Source organism: Mustelus asterias, chromosome 19 (assembly GCF_964213995.1).
Source record: "Mustelus asterias chromosome 19, sMusAst1.hap1.1, whole genome shotgun sequence".
NCBI classification, from domain to species: Eukaryota; Metazoa; Chordata; class Chondrichthyes; order Carcharhiniformes; family Triakidae; genus Mustelus; species Mustelus asterias.
The window spans coordinates 62,183,932-62,206,980 of NC_135819.1; the positions used below are offsets into that span (position 1 = coordinate 62,183,932).

A 23,049-nucleotide genomic window follows, 5' to 3' on the forward strand; every position below is an offset into this window, starting at 1 on the left:
CCTTCCCCATTGTGCCTTGGTGGCAGCTGCTCCAAGCTTTAGTGCGCTCCTCAGCACGTAGTCCTGGGCTTTGGAATGTGCCAGCCTGCAACACTCGGTCAGGGACAACTCCTCACACTGGAAGATCAGCAAGTTTTAGGCAGACCAAAGAGCCTCTTTCACCAAGTTGATAATCCTTCAGCAACAGCTGATGTTTGTCTCAGAGTGTGTCCCTGGGAACAGCCCATGGAGCACAGAGTCCTGCATTAAGGAGCTGCTTGGGATGAACCTCGACAAAAACCACCTCATCTCTCTCCAGACCTACTTTGCAAAGGCATATTTCACATTCCAAAGGAGATGGACAAATGTTTCTTTCCCACCACAGTCACTTCGAGGGCAATGTGCGGATGGAGTGAGACTTCCGGGTGTATAGGAAGGATCTGATGGGGAGGGCCTTTCTCACCACCTGCCAAGGTAGATCTTGATGCTTGTTTGAAAGTTCTGGTGATGAGGCATTCTGCCAAATGACCTTGACAGTCTGCTTAGGGAGCTATCCAACATTTCTTTTAGTAGTGATGGAATGTATTTGAACAGATTTCTTCTGCCTGGATCTCAAACCAGGTTTTTGTTCAAACTTTCTCTCCTGAAGCCACAGCTTGTTAAAGGTTGCCATGTTTTCTCTATTTGTGTCTCTTATCCAATCTTATCAATCTCATATTTTATTATTTCAAATCTAACTGTTCCTATTGGGGACAAGGAATCAGAAAGTGTAGGGGCAATAAAAGCACCATGGATAAGCTGCGTATGCATATTAACACCATAAATTAAATAATATGATGTTCCAGGGAACATTATACCTGATGCAGATGTGGGAACATTATTGAGCGATATTTGTATCTCCAGAATTATGCTGATCCACTTATTCCTTCCGGTTCTCAACAGTATGGTCAATTAGCTTTATTACTTCTTGATGCTTACGTTCCACCAGTCCTGCTGACCGCAGATGATGTGATCTGTGCTCTAACTTTGAAGACCTTAGAAACAAAGGCTCCACCTTGATCAGCAAGTAGGATCTTGGCCTGTGGTGGGACCTTCCAGCCCCATTAATGTCCAAAGGTTTTTGCATGACATGCACTCTCTGCTGCTGGGGAACGTGGGTGATCAGCATCAGCGGGACTGGAAGATATTTAATTAAATTATTTAAACATTTGTTAAAGATCTGCTAGGGCAGAATGGTGGCACAGTGATCAGCACTGCTGCCTCACAGTGCCAGGGACCCGGGTTCGATTCCAGCCTTGGGTGACTGTGGAGTTTGCACCTTCTCCCTGTGTCTGAATGGGTTTCCGCCCACCAGCAACCACTCAGAGAATGACGACCTCCAATCGTCTGACTTACTGACAGTTGTTGTTAATTGATTGTTTATGTTGTGCTTGTTTAATGTGTTGGGAACTTTTGATTTAAAGGGGATGAAATGTTGTGCGTTTATAGTGGTTTATTACCAGCAACACTAAACCTGAATAGGGCACTTTAAGATAAAGCTCGCATGACGTTATCAGAAATGGCATCGTCGGCCGTTTGCGCGGGTAACTGTGCAGAGTGGGTTTGCGGCCTGCACTGAATGTAGCTCCTTAATAAAGTTCCTTAGTTTGTTGAACCTCCGTGGCCTCCTTGCCTCAATCCTGCAAACACCACAAAGGGGTTGTTAGGGTCTCTTCAGAGATAACAGGGTTCTGCAAAACTGCCTCATTAGCTCTTACTGTTAGAGGGTCACAGATAGACATAGCTTCAACCATTTTAAAAAGTCTTTGTCCAGTTTTTAAAATTTTATAACTTAGCCCTGAAGATATATATATATATTTTATAAAAGCATTGGAGTGAGGTCTTGGCCCCTGACGATTGTAAATAACTGCGGCCTCAGTTTTGACCCTTTTGGTACTCCACTCCTCACAGTTTGCCAACTTGAAAATGCCCATTTATCCCTAAGTCTGCTTTCTGTCTGTTAACCAATCCTCAATCCATGCTGATACATTAACCACAGCTCCATTAACTGAAGGTGCAGTTGTCTCATAGTGTGAACACAGTCTCTACAGAATCTTTCTTTTTCTCAATTATGTATGGCACGTAAACAGCCCATTCTGCCTATCACAGCTGCACTGCTGTATTTTTCAAAATGGACCACCTCGTCCCATTCTCTGTTCACATACTTTCATATTCCTTTTTTTTCAGCAACAGTCTCATTCACTTTTAAAATGTATTTACGTTTAACACTGGTTCCTAACAGACAATTCCATTTGCCGATTGCCTCACATGTGAGGATTATGTTGTATTACCGTCCACTCTATCCAGTCTCTGGAATAGAGAATAAAAGCTGAGCTATGAGGGCTGGAGGATGTGCAGAGACAAGAATCAGCAAGTCCTGAGTGGGATTTAAACAAAATTGATCAAATTTGCTCTTAGAATTGTTACCTCATCTTAACTTCAGAGGACGTCATTCGTAACGTCACTTTTTATTGGTTTCCTCACTCTGAAGCAGATGCCAACTTCTCCTGGTTCTCCTGAGAACATTCATTTTATGTTCTCCCTAAACTTCCCGCAATATGGTTCAGATAGAACAGGTAATGTGCTGTGGTCCATGGCTGGCTGACTGATTCCAGCTGAAGTGCATTAGCTCAGTATCAAAGTGCCTCATTAACACAAATGAATGCTGTAATGCCCCAGTGTATTACAGTTCAGAGTGGGGGTGAGAATCTCATGCACGCCACACACGTGTTAAACTGTCATTGAGTGGGGACTGAGTTGAAGCTCAAGGTTTGGGATTAGAACAGAATCAAGGCTATGGGGGTGGGGGGGGAAGCTGATGTAAGATAAATGTCTTTGTTCCATTTCATGGATAAACTCAGCAGATTTGTTTTGAAATTGTGCAGTTCTAATCATGACTAATGCCAAGTCTTGTTCTCTGTCACCCTTATGCTCATAGGCATACAGCCCCTTTACAACTGGCAAAGCCTTGATTTTATAATTCCCATTCTTATTTATTCCACCATGGTCTCGCTGCCGCCACCCTGTCCAGCCCCACAGCACTCTATCAGTTCTGACCTCTGGTGCATCCTGATTTTAATCGCTTCACCATGCCTTTTTTGCAGGCTTTGATGTCAGCCTTTTAATTGGTCACAACTTTACCTTACAAGTAACCAGACCAAGTCACGGAGTTCTCTTAAACAGCTATTTTAATCAAGCTATGTGGCTCGGAGCCTGGAAAGTCACCACTAGCCAGAGTGCAGATTTCAGATATATATAAGCAACTATGGTTTCAAATTTGATTACAAATAATTAGCATATACCAATCACTTTTTTGGAGTTATCTCTTTCCAATCATAGTTATTGATTAAGGTTACATCATGCATACATAAGGGTATAGTGTCCAGTTAAAACTTAGGCATGTTATATTATCAAGGAATGATAGCCATATCTCTGACCAATGGGATGTCAACCTCCCTTTCCATTGTTCCTTGTTCTAATGGGCAAACATGAGCTGCAGCTGCACCTCATTCAATTAAATGGTCCTTGACTCTTATCTGGGTCTGCTTTAATCAAGACCTGTTGTATGCACATAGCTTTCCCTGTGTGACTGAGGTTCAGTTTGCAGCTCGTGTGATTTTTAAACTTGTGTGATTATTAAACCTTTCACCTTCAGTTGCTGAAGATCTAAGCTCTGGATTTTGTCTCCAACCTCCGCCCCACCACCAACCAAAAAAAACTTCTCCACCTCTCTTAAGGTGCCTTTTTTAATCCTGGTTCTTTGACTAAGCCTTTGGCCACCTTGCTCTACATGCCCCAATATGAAGTTATGCGGCTGCTGGTGTCAAATGTTTGATAATGTTTCTGTAAAACATCTTGATACATTTTACCATGTTCCTAGGTGCTGAATAAATGCAAGTGTTTAAAGGATTAGGACTGAAGTATGGATTCCCCTACATAGATAACTAGAGAAATAACTCATTTAAATTTGAGTTGACGGAATAAATCTCCTTGCATTTGGTGCTGCATAGAGTTTTTACACATGAATATGATCCTGTGTTTGACTGGCCATTTCTTCTGTCCCTAGCCATGATCTATGATTTCTGTGTTCAAACAACTACGTTGTTGATCTGTATGTTATCTTTGAGATTAGTTGATATAAATTAAAAACTAAGAGAAAAAGGAATATCTTTGGTGGGTGAGTTTTCTTGCCATATAGCCCAAATTCTATTATATTTATCCAAATAGTTAGATTTTAAAAATGAAGTTGATTTAGGTATTGAAGTGATTGAGATACTGTGCAATTGTTTTAAAATATTCGACATAGATTGGCTAGTTCAAAACATCAGAGTAGGTGGACAAATGTTTGCTGTGATATTTATTTGTCCTTTTGGTGTCCATGTGGGCAATACTGATCTTGAGATAATTTAAGTGATCAAGGGGAAAGTGTCCCTTTGTAGATAATGGGGAAAAATGGGACATGTCAACTTGCCCAACTCTCGTCAATGGCTAATAAACCACAGAGTAGAAGCCCAAAGCAAGTGGGCACCTCGAGGCAGCATTGTGTGTCATGTGGACTCTAGTATCACAGTTACAGACAAGGGATTTTATCCCATCTTGGCTCATCTATCGAGAATGGCTCTGAATTTCCTTGATTGCAAGTTGTGATTCCAGTTTCTGTTTTCAAACTGATTAAATCACTTCTTGTAAATATTAAATCACTTCTTGTAAAATGTGGGTGAGCCTGTCAATCCCCTTTTTATTACCTTTATAAGATCATATCATTCCCTGTTACTTAATGGTTGAAAATTCTCTTATTATTTGTTGTGGTGGATTAGGGGAGGGTTTAGTGATGGAGGACAACATGGAGGGGAGAAGAGGAGAATGGGGAGGGATCACTGCAAATAGTCCTCAGGAGCATCGTGAAGCAGATAGGAACATTGCTGCCTGTGTGAGCTGAATTGTGATATCTATGAGGGGCAGCTCAAAACGAATGAACTAGAGGAAACCATTTACCCCTTAAGCATCTTCTGCTATTCAGTTAGCTCATGGTTGGCTTTTGTTTCTTATTCCCTGGGGTTGTAGCCTGTTCTCAAGTCCTGAGGAGGGGCTTGAATGAATACTTGCTGTCTCAAGTGAGGGTGTAATTACTGTGTAAATGTTAACACAGTGATTAATGATGAAACTGGAATTTTATGTTCTTGATTGTGACAACCCTATCCCACAGTATTGATGCTTGTTTTTGTCATGTTAACTTGATGCCCCATACTTCCTCATTGAAACAGAAGTAGACCATTCAGCCCATCAACACTGTCCTACCACACTATTGAATCATGGCTGATCTATACTTAAATTTCATTTGCCTGACTTAACCCCATACCCTATCATTCTCAGGCTAGCTCCAATCCATAAGAACAAGAAGTCTAATTTCCATAACGATAATAATTCCAGCCAGGCCAGTCTTCCATCACCAAAAACCGTTTAATAATAATACAGGGAACAGCCACACCGGTGGCTTATAGCATGCAAGTCAATACCTGGGGACCTATAGAATGATGTGGAGATGCCGGCGTTGGACTGGGGTAAACACAGTAAGAGTTTTAACAACACCAGGTTAAAGTCCAACTGGTTTATTTGGTAGCAAATGCCATTAGCTTTCGGAGCGCTGCTCCTTCATCAAATGGAGTGGAAATCTGCTCTCAAACAGGGCACAGAGACAAAAAATCAAGTTACAGAATACTGATTAGAATGCAGATCTCTACAGCCAACCAGGTCCTAAAGATACAGACAACGTGAGTGGAGGGAGCATTAAGCACAGGTTAAAGAGATGTGTATTGTCTCCAGACAGGACAGCCAGCGAGATTCTACAAGTCCAGGCAAGCTGTGGGGGTTACTGATAGTGTGACATAAACCCAACATCCCGGTTTAGGCCGTCCTCATGTGTGCGGAACTTGGCTATCAGTTTCTGCTCAGCGACTCTGCACTGTCGTGTGTCGTGAAGGCCGCCTTGGAGAACGCTTACCCGAAGATCAGAGGCTGAATGCCTGTGACCGCTGAAGTGCTCCCTGTGGTGAACTATTGTTGGTTCCCACCAGGTAGTGCTGAGCCAGGGTCTGGCCAGTACTATGAGTCTGTATATATGTTACTGTTGGGGTTAGGGTTGGGCTCTTCTACCTGTAATATAGTTCTTATGGTACATCCCAGTCGGGCTCTGCCTCCTGGGAGAGGTATAAAGGTCACTGCTCTGTCTGGGACCCTTTAGTCTGGGATCGTGTATTATATATGGTAGCTCTATTGTTGTAGTCAATAAAAGCCTTTATTTCCCCGAGTACCTCTAGCCTCGTGAGTTATATCGCGCATCAATTTTATTGACTACAATTGAACTCTCTTCGTTGAAAAAAAAACAACGCAGAGAACATGGAGCAAATGCTTAAACCCGAACGGCTTACGTTGGACCCACGTGCGGCGGGCGCCTCGAACACCTTTGACCACTGGTTGAAATGCTTTCAGGATTACCACACCCTCTTTATTCCAGAATCTCGTGCCAGGCTGCAAGCCCATCGCGACTAAGAGCAGGCGTTACAGCGCTGAGGATCGGATCTTCATTCGATCTGAGGTTCAGCGGCTCCTCAAGGAAGGGATCATACAACCTAGCGCTAGTCCTTGGAGAGCGCAGGTCGTGGTGGTCAAGAGTGGGAACAAACCCCGGATGGTCATAGACTATAGTCAGACCATTAACAGATACACACAGCTGGATGCGTATCCCCTCCCGCGCATATCTGACATGGTCAACCAGATTGTGCAGTACCGGGTGTTCTCCACCATCGACCTAAAGTCTGCTTACCACCAGCTCCCCATCCGCCCAGAGGACCGACAATACACGGCTTTTGAGGCGGATGGTCGCTTGTACCATTTTCTAAGGGTTCCTTTTGGTGTCACGAATGGGGTCTCGGTCTTCCAGCGTGCTATGAACCGAATGGTGGACCATAACGGACTGCAGGCTACCTTCCCGTACCTGGATAACGTCACCATCTGCGGCCATGACCAGCAGGACCACGATGCCAACCTTCTTAGATTCCTACGCACTGCATCTCGCCTGAATCTGACCTACAACAGGGAGAAGTGTGTATTTCGTACGCGCCGCCTAGCTATCCTCGGATACATGGTGGAAAACGGGGTCATTGGCCCTGATCCAGACCGTATGCGTCCCCTCCTCGAACGTCCCCTGCCCACTAGCGTAAAAGCACTGAGAAGATGCTTAGGCTTCTTCTCTTACTACGCACAGTGGGTTCCCAATTACGTGGACAAAGCCCGTCCGCTCATCAAGTCTACCTCTTTTCCCCTAGCACCAGAGGCTCGTTTGGCCTTTGAAAAACTAAAAGCCGACACCGCGAAAGCCACGATGCACGCTATCGATGAGTCCATCCCCTTCCAGGTGGAGAGTGATGCATCTGATTTCGCCCTGGCCGCCACACTTAACCAGGCGGGCAGGCCCGTCGCCTTTTTCTCTCGCACCCTCCAAGGCCCCGAAATTCGACATTTGATGGTGGAAAAGGAGGCCCAGGCCATTGTGGAGGCCGTCCGGCATTGGCGCCATTACTTGGCGGGAAAACGGTTCACCCTGCTCACGGACCAGCGATCCATGGCGTTCATGTTCAATAACACGTTACGGGGCAAGATCAAGAACGATAAGATCTTGAGGTGGAGAATCAAACTCTCCACCTATAATTACGACATCATGTATCGTCCAGGGAAACTCAACGAGCCCTCGGATGCCCTGTCGCGTGGAACATGCGCTAGTATGCAGGAGAATCGATTGCAGGCTCTCCACAATGACCTCTGCCATCCGGGGGTCACTCGGCTCTTCCACTTCATAAAAGCCCGGAATCTACCCTACTCGGTGGAGGATGTCAGGTCTATAACCAGAAGCTGCCGGGTATGCGCGGAATGCAAACCGCACTTCTACCGACCTGACAGGGCACAACTCGTTAAGGCCACTCGTCCATTCGAAAGACTGAGTGTAGATTTTAAGGGCCCCCTTCCCTCGACAGATCGGAACATGTACTTCCTCAATGTGGTTGATGAGTACTCACGATTCCCCTTTGTCATTCCTTGTTCCGATATGACCGCTGCCACGGTTATCAAGGCATTTCGTGATCTTTTCACCCTGTTCGGGTACCCCTGTTACATCCATAGCGATAGGGGCTCGTCGTTCATGAGCGATGACTTGAGGCAATTCCTGCTCTCATACGGAATTTCCTCTAGTAGAACCACGAGCTACAACCCTAGGGGTAACGGACAGGTTGAACGTGAGAATGCTACAGTCTGGAAGGCTGTCTTACTGGCGTTGAAGTCTGAAGGCCTTCCAGTCTCCCGTTGGCAAGAGGTGCTCCCTGATGCGCTCCACTCCATACGCTCACTCCTGTGTACGGCAACCAACGCTACTCCCCATGAGAGACTGTTTTCATTCCCTCGGAAGTCTTCCTCTGGGACCTCATTACCGTCTTGGTTGACGTACTCAGGACCTGTCCTCCTGCGGCGACATGTTAGGACCCCCAAGTCCGACCCTTTGGTTGAACAGGTCCATCTCCTCCACGTCAACCCTCAGTATGCCTATGTGGCATACCCTGACGGGCGAGAGGATACGGTCTCGATTCGAGACCTGGCGCTAGCAGGGGGCTTGGAAACCCCTGTCGCTCCCATACCTCCTGTTAGAGACCCCCCAACTATTGTTTCCCCTCCTGACACTGCCCGGGCAGCATTGGGACCATCACTTAACCCTTTTACTCCCGTGTACAGCTTGCCTGAGTCCAGGAGATGGTCGCCACTTCAAGGCGTGCCCGAGTTCAGCGGATTGTCACCACCTCAGGGTCTACCGGCCCGTGAGACATTGGAGGAGCCGTTGGACACTGCCTTGGGGAGAACGCCACCGCGAGTGCCTACACCGGTGTCATCGCCGGTGTTGAGGAGGTCACAACGACAGTGCGGTCCCCCAGACCGTCTGAACTTATAGACTGATGAACAATTGTTCTGTGTTTTGTACCCCGCCGGCCTTTGTTTTCAAAGGAGGGGTGAATGTGGTGAACCATTGCTGGTTCCCACCAGGTAGTGCTGAGCCAGGGTCTGGCCAGTACTATGAGTCTGTATATATGTTACTGTTGGGGTTAGGGTTGGGCTGTTCTACATGCCGGTAGCTGTAGTTTTTTTTTTCTCTCGGGCCCCTAGCCCTATAAATTGGTGCAGAGGAGATACCCGATCCTCTACACTGGTAGAGGATCCCACCCTTCCATCCTCCTCTAACCTAATTATAAGTGTGGGGAAGTTTTTTGTTTTCTTTTTTTCTTGCTGGTAATGGCTTCAGGGATGGCAGTTCAGGCAGTATGCTGCATCTCCTGTGGGATGTATGTGGTGAGGAAATCCAGTAGTGTTTCAGGAGATTTTAGTTGTAAGAAGTGCATTAGATTGCAGCTTCTGGAGGAGCGTGTAAAGGAGCTGGAGGGGGAGTTAGTGGAACTCCGCATAATTCGGGAGGCGGAGGTGGAAGTTGATAGGAGTTATAGAGAAATAGTAACTCCTAGAAATGAGGCTTGGGTCAATGCCAGGAGGAGGGGTAAGAAGCAATCGGGAAGACAATCCCCTGGGGCGGTTCCCCTCCATAATAGGTTTTTGGTGCTGGAGGCTACAGTTGAGGAGGAATCAACTGAGCATAGAGAGCAGATCTCTGGGGGTGAGCCGAGTGAGAAAGCTCAGGTGGTTAGGGGCTGTAAAAGACTGGGCCTGGTGATTGGGGACTCCACAATTAAGGGGACAGATAGGAGGGTCGGAACTAAAGGTAGGGACTCAGGGTTGGTGTGTTGCCTACCAGGGGCTGGGGTCCGGGATGTGTCTGACAGGGTATTCAGGACTCTTAGGGGGGAGGGAGATAAACCACAAGTTATTGTACATGTGGGGACACACGACATAGGGAGGATAGGGGAAGGGGATATTAGGCAGGGATTTATGGAGTTGGGGTGGAAACTAAAGGCCAAGACTGACAGAGTGGTTATCTCTGGACTCTTGCCTGTACCACGGGATAGTTTAGAGAGGAATAGGGAGAGGGAAGGTTTGAATTCATGGCTGAGGGGATGGTGCAGGAGGGAGGGGTTCAGGTACTTAAGCAATTGGGGCTCGTACTGGGGAAGGTGTGACCTCTATGAGAAGGATGGTCTACACCTTAATCAGAAGGGGACCAATATCCTGGGGGGTAAATTTGCTAAGGCCATGCAGGGAGGTTTAAACTGATTCGGGGGGGGGGGAGGGATCCTGAGTAGTGGGGCTGAAAGTGAGGGATGCATGGATGGGGACTGCAATGCACGGCATTGCAGAGGTGGGGTGGAGCAGGGTTTGAAATGTGTATACTTCAATGCCAGGAGTATTCGCAATAAAGTGGGTGAACTTGCAGCGTGGATCAGTACCTGGGACTTCGATGTTGTGGCTATTTCAGAGACATGGATAGAGCAGGGGCAGGAATGGATGCTGCAGGTCCCGGGGTTCAAATGTTTTAGTCGAAGTAGGGAAGGAGGTAGAAGAGGGGGAGGGGTAGCATTATTGGTCAGAGATTGTATCACAGTGTCAGAGAGGAGGTTTGATGAGGACTTATCTGTTGAGGTAGTATGGGCGGAGATTAGAAATAGGAGAGGAGAGGTCACCCTGTTGGGAGTCTTTTATAGACCTCCTAAAAGTTCTAGAGAGGTTGAGGAAAGGATTGCGGAGTCAATCCTGCTTAGGAGTGAAAGTAATAGGGCAATTGTTATGGGGGATTTTAACTTGACTAATATTGACTGGAATTGTTATAGCTCTAGCTCGTTAGAGGGGTCAGTTTTTGTTCAAAGCGTGCAGGAAGGTTTTTTGACTCAGTATGTAGACAGGCCAACTAGAGGTGAGGCTATATTGGATCTGGTGCTGGGAAATGAGCCAGACCAGGTGCTAGACTTGGAAGTTGGTGTGCATTTTGGTGATAGTGACCACAATTCGGTTACGTTCACCTTAGTGATGGAAAGGGATAGGCATGAACCTCGGGCCAGTGGTTTTAGCTGGGGGAAGGGTAATTATGAGGCTATTAGGAGAGAATTAGGAAACATAGGTTGGACTAGGAGATTACAGGGACTGGGAACGTCCGACATGTGGAGTTTTTTCAAGGAGCAGCTACTGCGAGTCTGTGATAGGTATGTCCCTGTCAGGCAAGGAGGAATTGGTAGGGCTAGGGAACCGTGGTGTACCAAAAAAGTTTCTTTGTTGGTTAAAAAGAAAAAGGAGGCTTATGTTCGGATGAGACGTGAGCACTCGGGTAGTGCACTAGAAAGCTTTAGATTGGCTAAGAGGGAGTTGAAGAGCGAGCTTAGAAGGGCTAAAAGGGGACATGAGAAGACTTTGGCGGATAGGGTTAAAGAGAATCCTAAGGCGTTCTATAGGTATGTCAAGAACAGAAGGTTGGTTAGGGCAAGTTTAGGGCCAGTTATAGATGGCAGAGGGAAGTTATGTGTGGAACCGGAGGAGATTGGTGAAGCATTGAACCAATATTTCTCTTCGGTGTTCACGCAAGGGGACATGAATATAGCTGAGGAGGACACTGGGTTGCAGGGGAGTAGAATAGACAGTATTACAGTTGATAAGGAGGATGTGCAGGATATTCTGGAGGGTCTGAAAATAGATAAATCCCCTGGTCCGGATGGGATTTATCCAAGGATTCTCTGGGAGGCAAGAGAAGTGATTGCAGAGCCTCTGGCTCTGATCTTCAGGTCGTCGTTGGCCTCTGGTATAGTACCAGAAGATTGGAGGTTAGCGAATGTTGTCCCATTGTTTAAGAAGGGGAACAGAGACTTCCCCGGGAATTATAGACCGGTGAGTCTCACTTCTGTTGTCGGCAAGATGTTGGAAAAAATTATAAGGGATAGGATTTATAGTTATTTGGAGAGTAATGAATTGATAGGTGATAGTCAGCATGGTTTTGTGGCAGGTAGGTCGTGCCTTACTAACCTTATTGAGTTTTTTGAGAAAGTGACCAAGGAGGTGGATGGGGGCAAGGCAGTGGACGTGGTATATATGGATTTTAGTAAGGCGTTTGATAAGGTTCACCATGGTAGGCTTCTGCAGAAAATGCAGATGTATGGGATTGGGGGTGATCTAGGAAATTGGATCAGGAATTGGCTAGCGGATAGGAAACAGAGGGTGGTGGTTGATAGTAAATATTCATCATGGAGTGCGGTTACAAGTGGTGTACCTCAGGGATCTGTTTTGGGGCCACTGCTGTTTGTAATATTTATTAATGATCTGGATGAGGGTATAGTTGGGTGGATTAGCAAATTTGCTGATGACACCAAAGTCGGTGGTGTGGTAGACAGTGAGGAAGGGTGTCGTAGTTTGCAGGAAGACTTAGACAGGTTGCAAAGTTGGGCCGAGAGGTGGCGGATGGAGTTTAATGCGGAGAAGTGTGAGGTAATTCACTTTGGTAGGAATAACAGATGTGTTGAGTATAGGGCTAACGGGAGGACTTTGAATAGTGTGGAGGAGCAGAGGGATCTAGGTGTATGTGTGCATAGATCCCTGAAAGTTGGGAATCAAGTAGATAAGGTTGTTAAGAAGGCATATGGTGTCTTGGCGTTTATTGGTAGGGGGATTGAATTTAGGAGTCGTAGCGTTATGTTGCAACTGTACACAACTCTGGTGCGGCCGCACTTGGAGTACTGTGTGCAGTTCTGGTCCCCACATTACAGGAAGGATGTGGAGGCTTTGGAGAGGGTGCAGAGGAGGTTTACCAGGATGTTGCCTGGTATGGAGGGGAGATCCTATGAGGAGAGGCTGAGGGATTTGGGATTGTTTTCGCTGGAAAGGCGGCGGCTAAGAGGGGATCTTATTGAAACATATAAGATGATTAGAGGTTTAGATAGGGTGGATAGTGATAGCCTTTTTCCTCTGATGGAGAAATCCAGCACGAGGGGGCATGGCTTTAAATTGAGGGGGGGTAGTTATAGAACCGATGTCAGGGGTAGGTTCTTTACCCAGAGGGTGGTGAGGGATTGGAATGCCCTGCCAGCATCAGTTGTAAATGCGCCTAGTTTGGGGGCGTTTAAGAGATCCGTAGATAGGTTCATGGACGAAAAGAAATTGGTTTAGGTTGGAGGGTCACAGTTTTTTTTTAACTGGTCGGTGCAACATCGTGGGCCGAAGGGCCTGTTCTGCGCTGTAATGTTCTATGTTCTATGTTCTATGTTACTGTTGGGGTTAGGGTTGGGCTGTTCTACCTGTAATATAGTTCTTATGGTACATCCCAGTCGGGCTCCGCCTCCTGGGAGAGGTATAAAGGTCACTGCTCTGTCTGGGACCCTTTAGTCTGGGATCGTGTATTATATATGGTAGCTCTATTGTTGTAGTCAATAAAAGCCTTTATTTCCCCGAGTACCTCTAGCCTCGTGAGTTATATCGCGCATCACTCCCCCACAGGAAGAGAACAGTCTTGCCTGGTGATTGTCGAGCGGTGTTCATTCATCCGTTGTCGTAGCGTCTGCATGGTTTCCCCAATGTACCATGCCTCGGGACATCCTTTCCTGCAGCGTATCAGGTAGACAACGTATTCATTGGTTAGAAAGGTTCAAACAAGTGACTGACATAGGGTAAACTGTCAGCCCATAGAAATAAAGTATATTAATGAGACAAGGGTCAGTCCTCGTCAGCTAATGAACTGTTCTGTTGTCACTATTGGTAATGTGTACTCCCTGGACATCATGAAGCTGTCTTGTCGAAGTTATAGAGAAGACTTTATTAACATTACTGAACCATGTACGTATTTACAGTAGAGAAGGACTCCATACAAAGTCCTTACATGATGCTACCTTTCTCCAGACTGACCTTAGCTCTCGATCAATTGGCTTCTTATTTCACCGTGTGGGCGATACTGAATTCACTCCCATATTAACCCTTTAGGTACTAGATCCTTCTACTCCACCTCTCCCCAAGCTTTTAATCCCCGGATGTAGACTAACAGTAGTTTACTTACAGTTTGTTTCAAGTCTTACTTCACTATATACTGTCTTGTCTTGTATACTTAACTATGTTACAATTATAAACTTTACTCACTCCGAACTACTTCATGATTAAGATTACAACATTAACAGCGAGCAGTAACAATGCTCTTCCTCCCCCATCTCCTCCCTTCAAGTCGCTGAAAGTGGAGACTTAGGTGTTATGGAGGTCTCGCCATGTCTTATTAGAAACGTAGAAACATAGAAAACTACAGCACAAAACAGGCCCTTCGGCCCCACAAGTTGTGCCGAACATATCCCTACCATTTAGGCCTACCTATAACCGTCCATCCTATTAAGTCCCATGTACTCATCCAGGAGTCTCTTAAAAGACCCTATTGAGTTTGCCTCCACCACCACTGATGGCAGCCGATTCCACTCGCCCACCACCCTCTGTGTGAAAAACTTCCCCCTAACATTTCCCCTGTACCTACACCCCAGCACCTTAAACCTATGTCCTCTCGTAGCAGCCATTTCCACCCTGGGAAAAAGCTGCTGAGAGTCCACCCGATCTATGCCTCTCAACATCTTATATACCTCTATTAGGTCTCCTCTCATCCTACGTCTCTCCAAGGAGAAAAGACCAAGCACCCTCGGCCTATCCTCATAAGGCATGCCACTCAATCCAGGCAACATCCTTGTAAATCTCCTCTGCACCCTTTCAATCTTTTCCACATCCTTCCTGTAATGAGGCGACCAGAACTGAGCACAGTACTCCAAGTGGGGTCTGACGAGTGTCTTATATAGCTGCATCATTATCCCCGGACTCCTAAACTCAATCCCTCGATTGATAAAGGCCAGCACACCATATGCCTTCTTAACCACCTCCTCCACCTGCGGGGCCGATTTTAGAGTCCTATGGACCCGGACCCCAAGGTCCTTCTGATCCTCTACAGTACTAAGAGTCTTTCCCTTTATATTGTACTCCTTCATCCCATTTGACCTGCCAAAATGGACCACTACGCATTTATCTGGGTTGAAGTCCATCTGCCACTTCTCCATCCAGTCTTGCATCCTATCTATGTCCTTCTGTAACTTCTGACATCCCTCCAGACTATCCACAACCCCACCAACCTTTGTGTCGTCGGCAAACTTACCAACCCATCCCTCCACTTCCTCATCCAAGTCATTTATGAAAATGACAAACAGCAAGGGTCCCAGAACAGATCCCTGGGACACACCACTGGTGACCGACCTCCATTTAGAAAAATACCCATCTATACACACTCTCTGCCTCCTTTGGGCAAGCCAGTTCTGGATCCACAGGGCAGCAGCACCTTGGATCCCATGCCCTCTCACTTTTTCTAGAAGCCTTGCATGGGGGACCTTATCGAACGCCTTGCTAAATCCATATAAACCACATCTACCGCTTTCCCTTCGTCAATGTGTTTAGTCACATTTTCGAAGAACTCCACCAGGCTCGTAAGGCACGATCTGCCTTTGACAAAGCCATGCTTAGTATTCTTGAGCATACTAAACCTCTCTAAATGCTCATAAATCTTGTCCCTCAGGATCTTCTCCATCAGCTTACCAACCACTGAGGTTAGACTCACCGGACGGTAATTTCCTGGGCTATCCCTATTCCCCTTCTTGAAAATAGGAACCACATCCGCAATCCTCCAATCCTCCGGCACCTCTCCCGTCTCCATCGACGATGCAAAGATCATCGCCAGAGGCTCTGCAATCTCTTCCCTCATCTCCCACAGTAACCTGGGGTACATCCCATCCGGACCTGGTGACTTATCTATCTTGATGCCATTCAAAGATTCCAGCACAACCTCTTTGTTAAAGTCCACATACTCAATCTTTTCAGTCCACCGCAAGCCCACAGTACATCCACCCAGGTCCTTTTTGTCTGTGAAAACCGAGGAAAAATACTCATTAAGCACCTCTGCCATTTCTACTGGTTCTGTACTGATTTTCCCACCTTCACCTTTTATAGGCCCTATTCCTTCACGTCTCATCCTTTTACTCTTCACATATTTATAGAACGCCTTAGGGTTTTCCTTAATCCTACCTGCCAAGGCCTTCTCGTGACCCCTTCTGGCTCTCCTAATTTCCTTCTTTAGTCCCTTCCTACAAGCCGTATACTCATCTAGATCCCTATCTTCTCCAAGCTCTCTGAACCTTTTGTATGCTTTCCTTTTCTTCTCGACTAGGTCCCGCACAGCTTTCATGCACCACGGTTCCTTTAACCTACCAACTCCTCCCTGTCTGCTCGGAACATTGTCCTGCAGAACTCTAGACAGACATTCCTTGAAAAACTGCCACCTCTCTTCAGTAGATTTCCCCAAGAATACCTCCTTCCAATTTACTCCTCTAATTTGCTGCCTTATGTCTTCATATTTCCCCTTACTCCATATAAACGCTTTCCTCGCTTGCCTGATCCTCTCTTTTTCCAATGCAAGCATAAAGGAGATAGAGTTATGATCGCTATCCCCAAGATGCTCTCCCACTGAGAGATCTGACACCTGTCCAGGTTCATTGGTCAGTATCAGATCAAGTACAGCCTCTCCTCTTGTAGGCTTATCCACATGCTGTGTCAGGAAACCCTCCTGAACACACCTAACGAACTCCTCCCCATCCAATCGCCTTACCCTAGGGATATCCCAATCTATGTTTGGGAAATTAAAGTCTCCCATCACAACAACTCTGCTATTATTGCAACTCTCCAGGATCTTTTTCCCTATCTGCTCCTCCACCTCCCTGTTACTATTGGGCGGCCTATAGAAAACTCCCAGCAAAGTGATCGACCCCTTCCCACTCCGAACTTCCACCCACAGAAACTCTGTGGACAATCGCTCCACAGCATACACCTTCTCTACAGCTGTGACACTATCCCTGATCAACAGTGCCACTCCACCCCCTCTCTTGCCTCCCTCCCTGTCCTTCCTGAAACATCTGAATCCCAGCACTTGGAGTATCCAGTCCTGTCCCTGAGACATCCAAGTCTCTGTAATGGCCACCACATCACACTTCCAGGCATCGATCCACGCTCTGAGCTCATCCCCTTCATTCACGATACTCCTGGCATTAAAGTAAACACATCTCAATCCTTTGGTCTGAGCTCTCCCCTTCTCTATCCCCCATCCATCCTCCCTCTTGCACTGTCTATAACCCTTCTCTGTTTGCGAGCTAACTTCCTCGCTCCCAGTCACCTCGTCTCGATCCCCTCCCCCCAACCTATCTAGTTTAAACTCTCCCCAGTAGTCTTAGCCAACCTTCCCGCCAGGATATTGGTCCCCCTCGGATTCAAGTGCCACCTGTTTTTTGTGTACAGGTCACACCTGCCCCTAAAGAGGTTCCAATGGTCCAGGAACCTGAATCCCTGCCCCCTGCACCAGTCCCTCAGCCACACATTCATTCTCCATCTCACTCCATTCCTGCCCTCACCTTCCCGTGGCACAGGCAGCAATCCTGAGATTACTACCTTTGCTTTCCTCCTTCTCAGCTGTCTCCCTAATTCCCTATACTCTCTTTTCATGACCCCTTCCCCCTTCCTTCCCACATCAGCGGTACCAATATGTACCGCTACCTCTGGCTCCTCTCCCTCCCCCCTCAGGATTTCTGGGACTCGACCAGCGACATCCTGGATCCCGGCCCCAGGGAGGCAGACCACCATCCGAGACTCCCGCCTGCCTCCACAAAAATGCCTGTCCAACCCCTTTACTGTCGAGTCCCCGATTAACACTGCCTTCCTCCTCTTTTCCTTATCCCTCTGAGTTACAGGGCCGGACTCCACTCCGGAGACACGGCCACTGCTGCTTCCCCCAGGGGGGCTGTCCCCACCAGCAGTACTCAGGCAGGAGTACTTGTGTAGGGGCAAATCCACCGGGGTGCTCTCAATCACCCGAGCTTTACCCTTCCTGGCCTTGCGGTCTAGTTTGGACAGTGGTTGGTTCTCGCGGTTCTTGATATTGGCAGAGGTTTGGAGGTTGTATCAGGACGTAGACGTAGCTTCATGCACTTCATCTATTGACGGATGCTGCACCGTGCCTGGTCAGTCTGGTTAATGTGAGGATGATTTATTGTCATGGGAATGACCATTTCTGGGATGAAGAAAGCAGTATTTGTCAGGTTATCGGTGGTGTTCCTTCTTCTTCTGCCTTTTCTGGCATTGAAGCTCTCTGTGGTTGAGAGAGAGCAGTCCAGTGGATGGAAGAAAAGTAGGGAGGTAGCTCAGCTTTGTGTAGGTGTGTTTGTGTGAGGCTGCTACCTGGTTCCAGTTGAAGGCGGGATCAGGATATTGAATTTCATGATCAGCCATGATCAAAATGAATGGCGGTGGAGGCTCGAAGGGCTGAAGTGTTGAATGGTCTACTCCTGCTTCTATTTTCTATGTAAGCTGTGGTTTGGGTAAGCTGCTTGTTACGTGTTAGGGCTGTGCATTGGTTGGTGCCTCTACCATCTGCACAGTGGTCACTGGTGGAGACAGAGGCTTCACTGGTGGTCATTTTGGCTCAGATGTCACTTCTACTGGGAGTGCTGTGGTAACATCCTGCACAGTGGGCTGGCCTGGCCAGGTTTGGGAACCTGAAATGAAGAACAAACCTGCTCCGGGAACAGAGAAGAGAGGTTACAAATAACATCAACCTTTGATTGACAGTGTTGTTGTTGTTGGGCCTTTGGAAGGAGGCCTTTCAGGCTGGGTGGAAACCATGATAGCCTTCACATCTTCTGCTGGTTGAAGGAGAGCTATACAGGAGTATCTAATGAGGAGCGGAAAGGACTGCTTTATCAACTACATAATCTGTTTTTCACCTCACCTCAATGGCCAGAAGTTGGACACCCCTTGTGCCTGGAGTGGGGCACCCATCGTTTGGACTAAATGGCCTTTGAGTCATGGTTCCTCATCTGATAGGACTGTTACTCGGGCGCCAGCGTCTAACTTATAGTTGGTTAGCTGGCCATTCATTGAGATGTCTGCATTCAAGATAGAAGAGCCACATAGACTGATGTTACCCAGGAAGAGGCTGTGTGTTTTTGGGGCTGGTGGCCTCAACTTCATGGATGAGTCTTAGGTTGTCTGTGCAATGCTGAAGTCTAAGCTCACTGAAGGGTTCCTGTCTGTGGCATTGGAAGCATTGTCTGCACTTGCAGGATATTGGTCTTCCTGTGGGTGCATTGCACATTGCAGTGCTGGTATGGTCATTTGGCCGAGAGGTTGGGGGATAGGGATGGTCCCTGTGCTTGTGTTGCCTGATGTGACGGACTGAGGTGTGGTATCTGCTCCCTGAAGCACCTTCTCCTCTGAGAATGGTTCTATGTTGGCCTCGCTGCTTAGATAGCCTAACTAACAATGCAGCCTTGTAGAGAGTAAGGTCCTCTTTGGCTTGGAGATATTCAGAGTGAATTGTCCCCAACAACAACTATAATTCTGTCTTGGGTAAGATTGGATTTCAGATCATCGTATTCGCATCCTTCTGCTATGCGGTAAAAATCATTGGTAACTCCCCTGTTAAATTTGACACATTCCAATATCTTGTTAGATCTCAGGTTGAAGTAAAGATCAAAAGGTGTTAAAACTTCATCAAGTTCAGCAGATAATTCATCTATAGCTTGTTGGATGACATTGTCTGCAATTGGCCCAATGGAATAAGGCAACGTGCTAACTTGTTCTGCATCTGACTTTTTATTTCACCCTGTGGCAGTACCCATACCTCAGGAGCCTTTCCCCTAATAACTCCAATTCTGAGATTGATCAGGGCCATAGGTAAGACACATTGGAGGTTGCAGTGAAGAATTGTGTACCATCTTTAAGATATTTTATTCTATGGATGTGCCTTTAAAAGTGAAAGGTGTTTAAAGATATCGATAAAGATGGGATTTTGTGTGCTTTGCAGTTTTGGCGTGAAATTCAAAATGGCAGTAATGATCTACAGGGGAAGAATAAGGATCAAACTGGCTGTTGGTTGGGATGCTGCTGAGTGTTGTTTCAGTTGCAATGGCGTGCTGCGAGTCAGGGATAGGTCAGGAGGTCAGAATGTTTGCTGGCAGGGAGTCTGAAGAATCTCAAGTCACCCAGTTTGTTGTTTTAATTCCTCCATATTCGATCACTTTTTTTCTATTGTTACATTGTAGACTCACAGCGCCACATGGGAAGCGCATCAGTGTTCAGACTAGCGACAAAATTAACAATGCAGTTTCTGCCTGACTGGATTATTAAAAAATGGTTCACTGGACTGGCTTGCCTGGAACTTTGCAAAGATTTTATTTCACCCTGCAGGCTGCTGGTTCTGCTTTGTTGAAGATGACCTTCCACAGGGATTCACTGGGCCTTTTACTTGAGCTTAACTTCTGCCTTTTTTCTGCTGCCAGGCTTTTGTGTCTCTGGAGCTTTTCAGGTGAGTTCTCTCAGCATCTTGGTTTTTGAGTACAGTTGCTTCAGTGCAGAATTGTTGCTTTGGTAAGTCCTTCTGCCTTTTAGAAAGAATGTGGATTTTTGTCCCTTGTTGCCAGCAGGCTGTTCTGTTCCCGTGATGTTTACTGCATGTACCCCATGAAGCAGTCTTGCTGAATTTACAAATACATTTTTCTTAACATTACTGAACAAATATATGGATTTATAATAGAGGGGAAAGGCATGGACAGAACCCCAGGTTGCTACCTGTCTCTAGACTGACCTTGAAGATTATGCACCTTCTTACATCACTGTGTAGCTGGTACTGAACTCCAACCTGTTAGGTACCAGATCCCTCTACAATAGGTGGCAGTCCTCATTTGGCAGCTGCCTTCTTCAGATGGAAGATGGAGCAGGGGAGATGGATTAAGACCAGTGGAAGAGTTCCTCAGGCAATAGAAAGCAGAATGCTACTGCCACAAATTACTAAGATCAACATGACCTGAGCCAATGATCTGTTTGTATTCTAGGATCAGTGAACAGCTCTCAACTGTCACGGGCCATATGCTTTTTCTGTCTATTCAACTAATGCTTCATAACAAAGCTATTGCTTCTTAATGAACTTAATAAACTATCTTCAAATTATAATTTAAATAATTGACCACATATCTTAGCTATCTGTGGCTCTTGAACCTAAAACCTTACACAATAAAAAGCCATGCCTTTGACTGACTGACAACAATGCATGCCTCCTTTCGATTACAGACAGGGAATGATTCACATCACTATTCAATTACTTTTATTGTCTTTGTCTGGGTTTCTTGAAAGCTTCTTTATAAATTCTTTCAATCTTCTGAAGGTTGGCCCTAATGTGGTCTGACTGATGAGCAATGACAGAAGATCTGCTAGTTCCCTATGTGAAAATCCCAGGCTGGATTCTTGGGTTCTGCCAGGGGTGAGATTGGAGGTGGGCAAGTGATGAAATAGCAGTGCCAGCCTGTGTGCTGGTTTCTTATGGCCGTTCCCACTGCCAGCAGAATTTATAAGGGTGACGGGGAGGCCAATGCCAAGAACCCATTTGACCCTACTAATGAATCCAATGAAAATTGTCAAGCAGCTCATTGAGAGCTGGTGGAGGGATATTCTGTTCTAGCGAGGGCCCACAAACTGCGTGCTGGTTCTTGGCATTGGCCAAGAGTCAAGAACAAAGAACAATACAGCACAGGAACAGGCCCTTCGGCCCTCCAAGCCTGTGCCGCTCCCTGGTCCAAACTAGATCATTCTTTTGTATCCCTCCATTCCCACTCCGTTCATGTGGCTATCTAGATAAGTCTTAAACGTTCCCAATGTGTCCGCCTCCACCACCTTACCTGGCAGCGCATTCCCCACCACCCTCTGTGTAAAATATGTCCTTCTGATATCTGTGTTAAACCTCCCCCCTTTCACCTTGAACCTATGACCCCTCGTGAACGTCACCACCGACCTGGGGAAAAGCTTCCCACCGTTCACCCTATCTATGCCTTTCATAATTTTATACACCTCTATTAAGTCTCCCCTCATCCTCAGTAAACCCCAGTTTACCCAATCTCTCCTCATAACTAAGCCCCTCCATACCAGGCAACATCCTGGTAAACCACCTCTGTACTCTCTCCAAAGCCTCCACGTCCTTCTGGTAGTGTGGCGACCAGAACTGGACGCAGTATTCCAAATGCGGCCGAACCAACGTTCTATACATCTGCAACATCAGACCCCAACTTTTATACTCTATGCCCCGTCCTATAAAGGCAAGCATGCCATATGCCTTCTTCACCACCTTCTCCACCTGTGACGTCACCTTCAAGGATCTGTGGACTTGCACACCCAGGTCCCTCTGCGTATCTACACCCTTTATGGTCCTGCCATTTATCGTATAGCTCCTCCCTACATTATTTCTACCAAAATGCATCACTTCGCATTTATCAGGATTGAACTCCATCTGCCATTTCTTTGCCCAAATTTCCAGCCTATCTATATCCTTCTGTAGCCTCTGACAATGCTCCTCACTATCTGCAAGTCCTGCCAATTTTGTGTCGTCTGCAAACTTACTGATCACCCCAGTTACACCTTATTCCAGATCGTTTATATCCATCCATAAAGTTTGTGAGGTGGGGGCAGGGGTTGGAATGAAGACCTGTGATACCCTACATTGCTGGAGGATGGCGAGGTCATGGTGGTTGACAGGAAAGTGAGTGTACACATCAGGAAGCTCTTGTTGTGGTCTTATTGAGGGAGTGGAAGCCTTTCCTGTTGATGAATCCAATTGGCCATTCACTTGGTGTCTTTATAACCACATGGGGACAACTGATTCTGCCCTGCACTTGGGGGAAATTAGGTAATGGAAGCAAAACCTACTGCCCCTGCAGCTCACATCTGTCTGAAATTGTCTGCACGATCCCCCTCACAAATAGAGCATTAGAAAGCTGCGAGATGCACTAGTGTGAAGCCTATTGTCACCAAGAACCACAGCTAATCCCTGTAAGGGGCCAGAGTTGAAAAGGTTCAAGTCTACAGTGATCCTGGTGTCCACTGACAGGGTGTGGTGAGCAGCTCAAGGATTTTGTCAGAATACTTTCAACATCAGGGCAATCGCTAACTCTTAAAAACCTCTTGCCATTT

The 23,049-nt window shown here is 46.6% G+C and overlaps 1 protein-coding gene across 2 annotated transcripts in view; it reads left to right on the top strand.

The window, feature by feature from the left end:
• Positions 1–23,049, top strand: part of cimap1b (ciliary microtubule associated protein 1B) — a 67,877-nt gene that overhangs the window by 30,281 nt on the left and 14,547 nt on the right. The gene's annotated exons all lie outside the window — the stretch shown is intronic.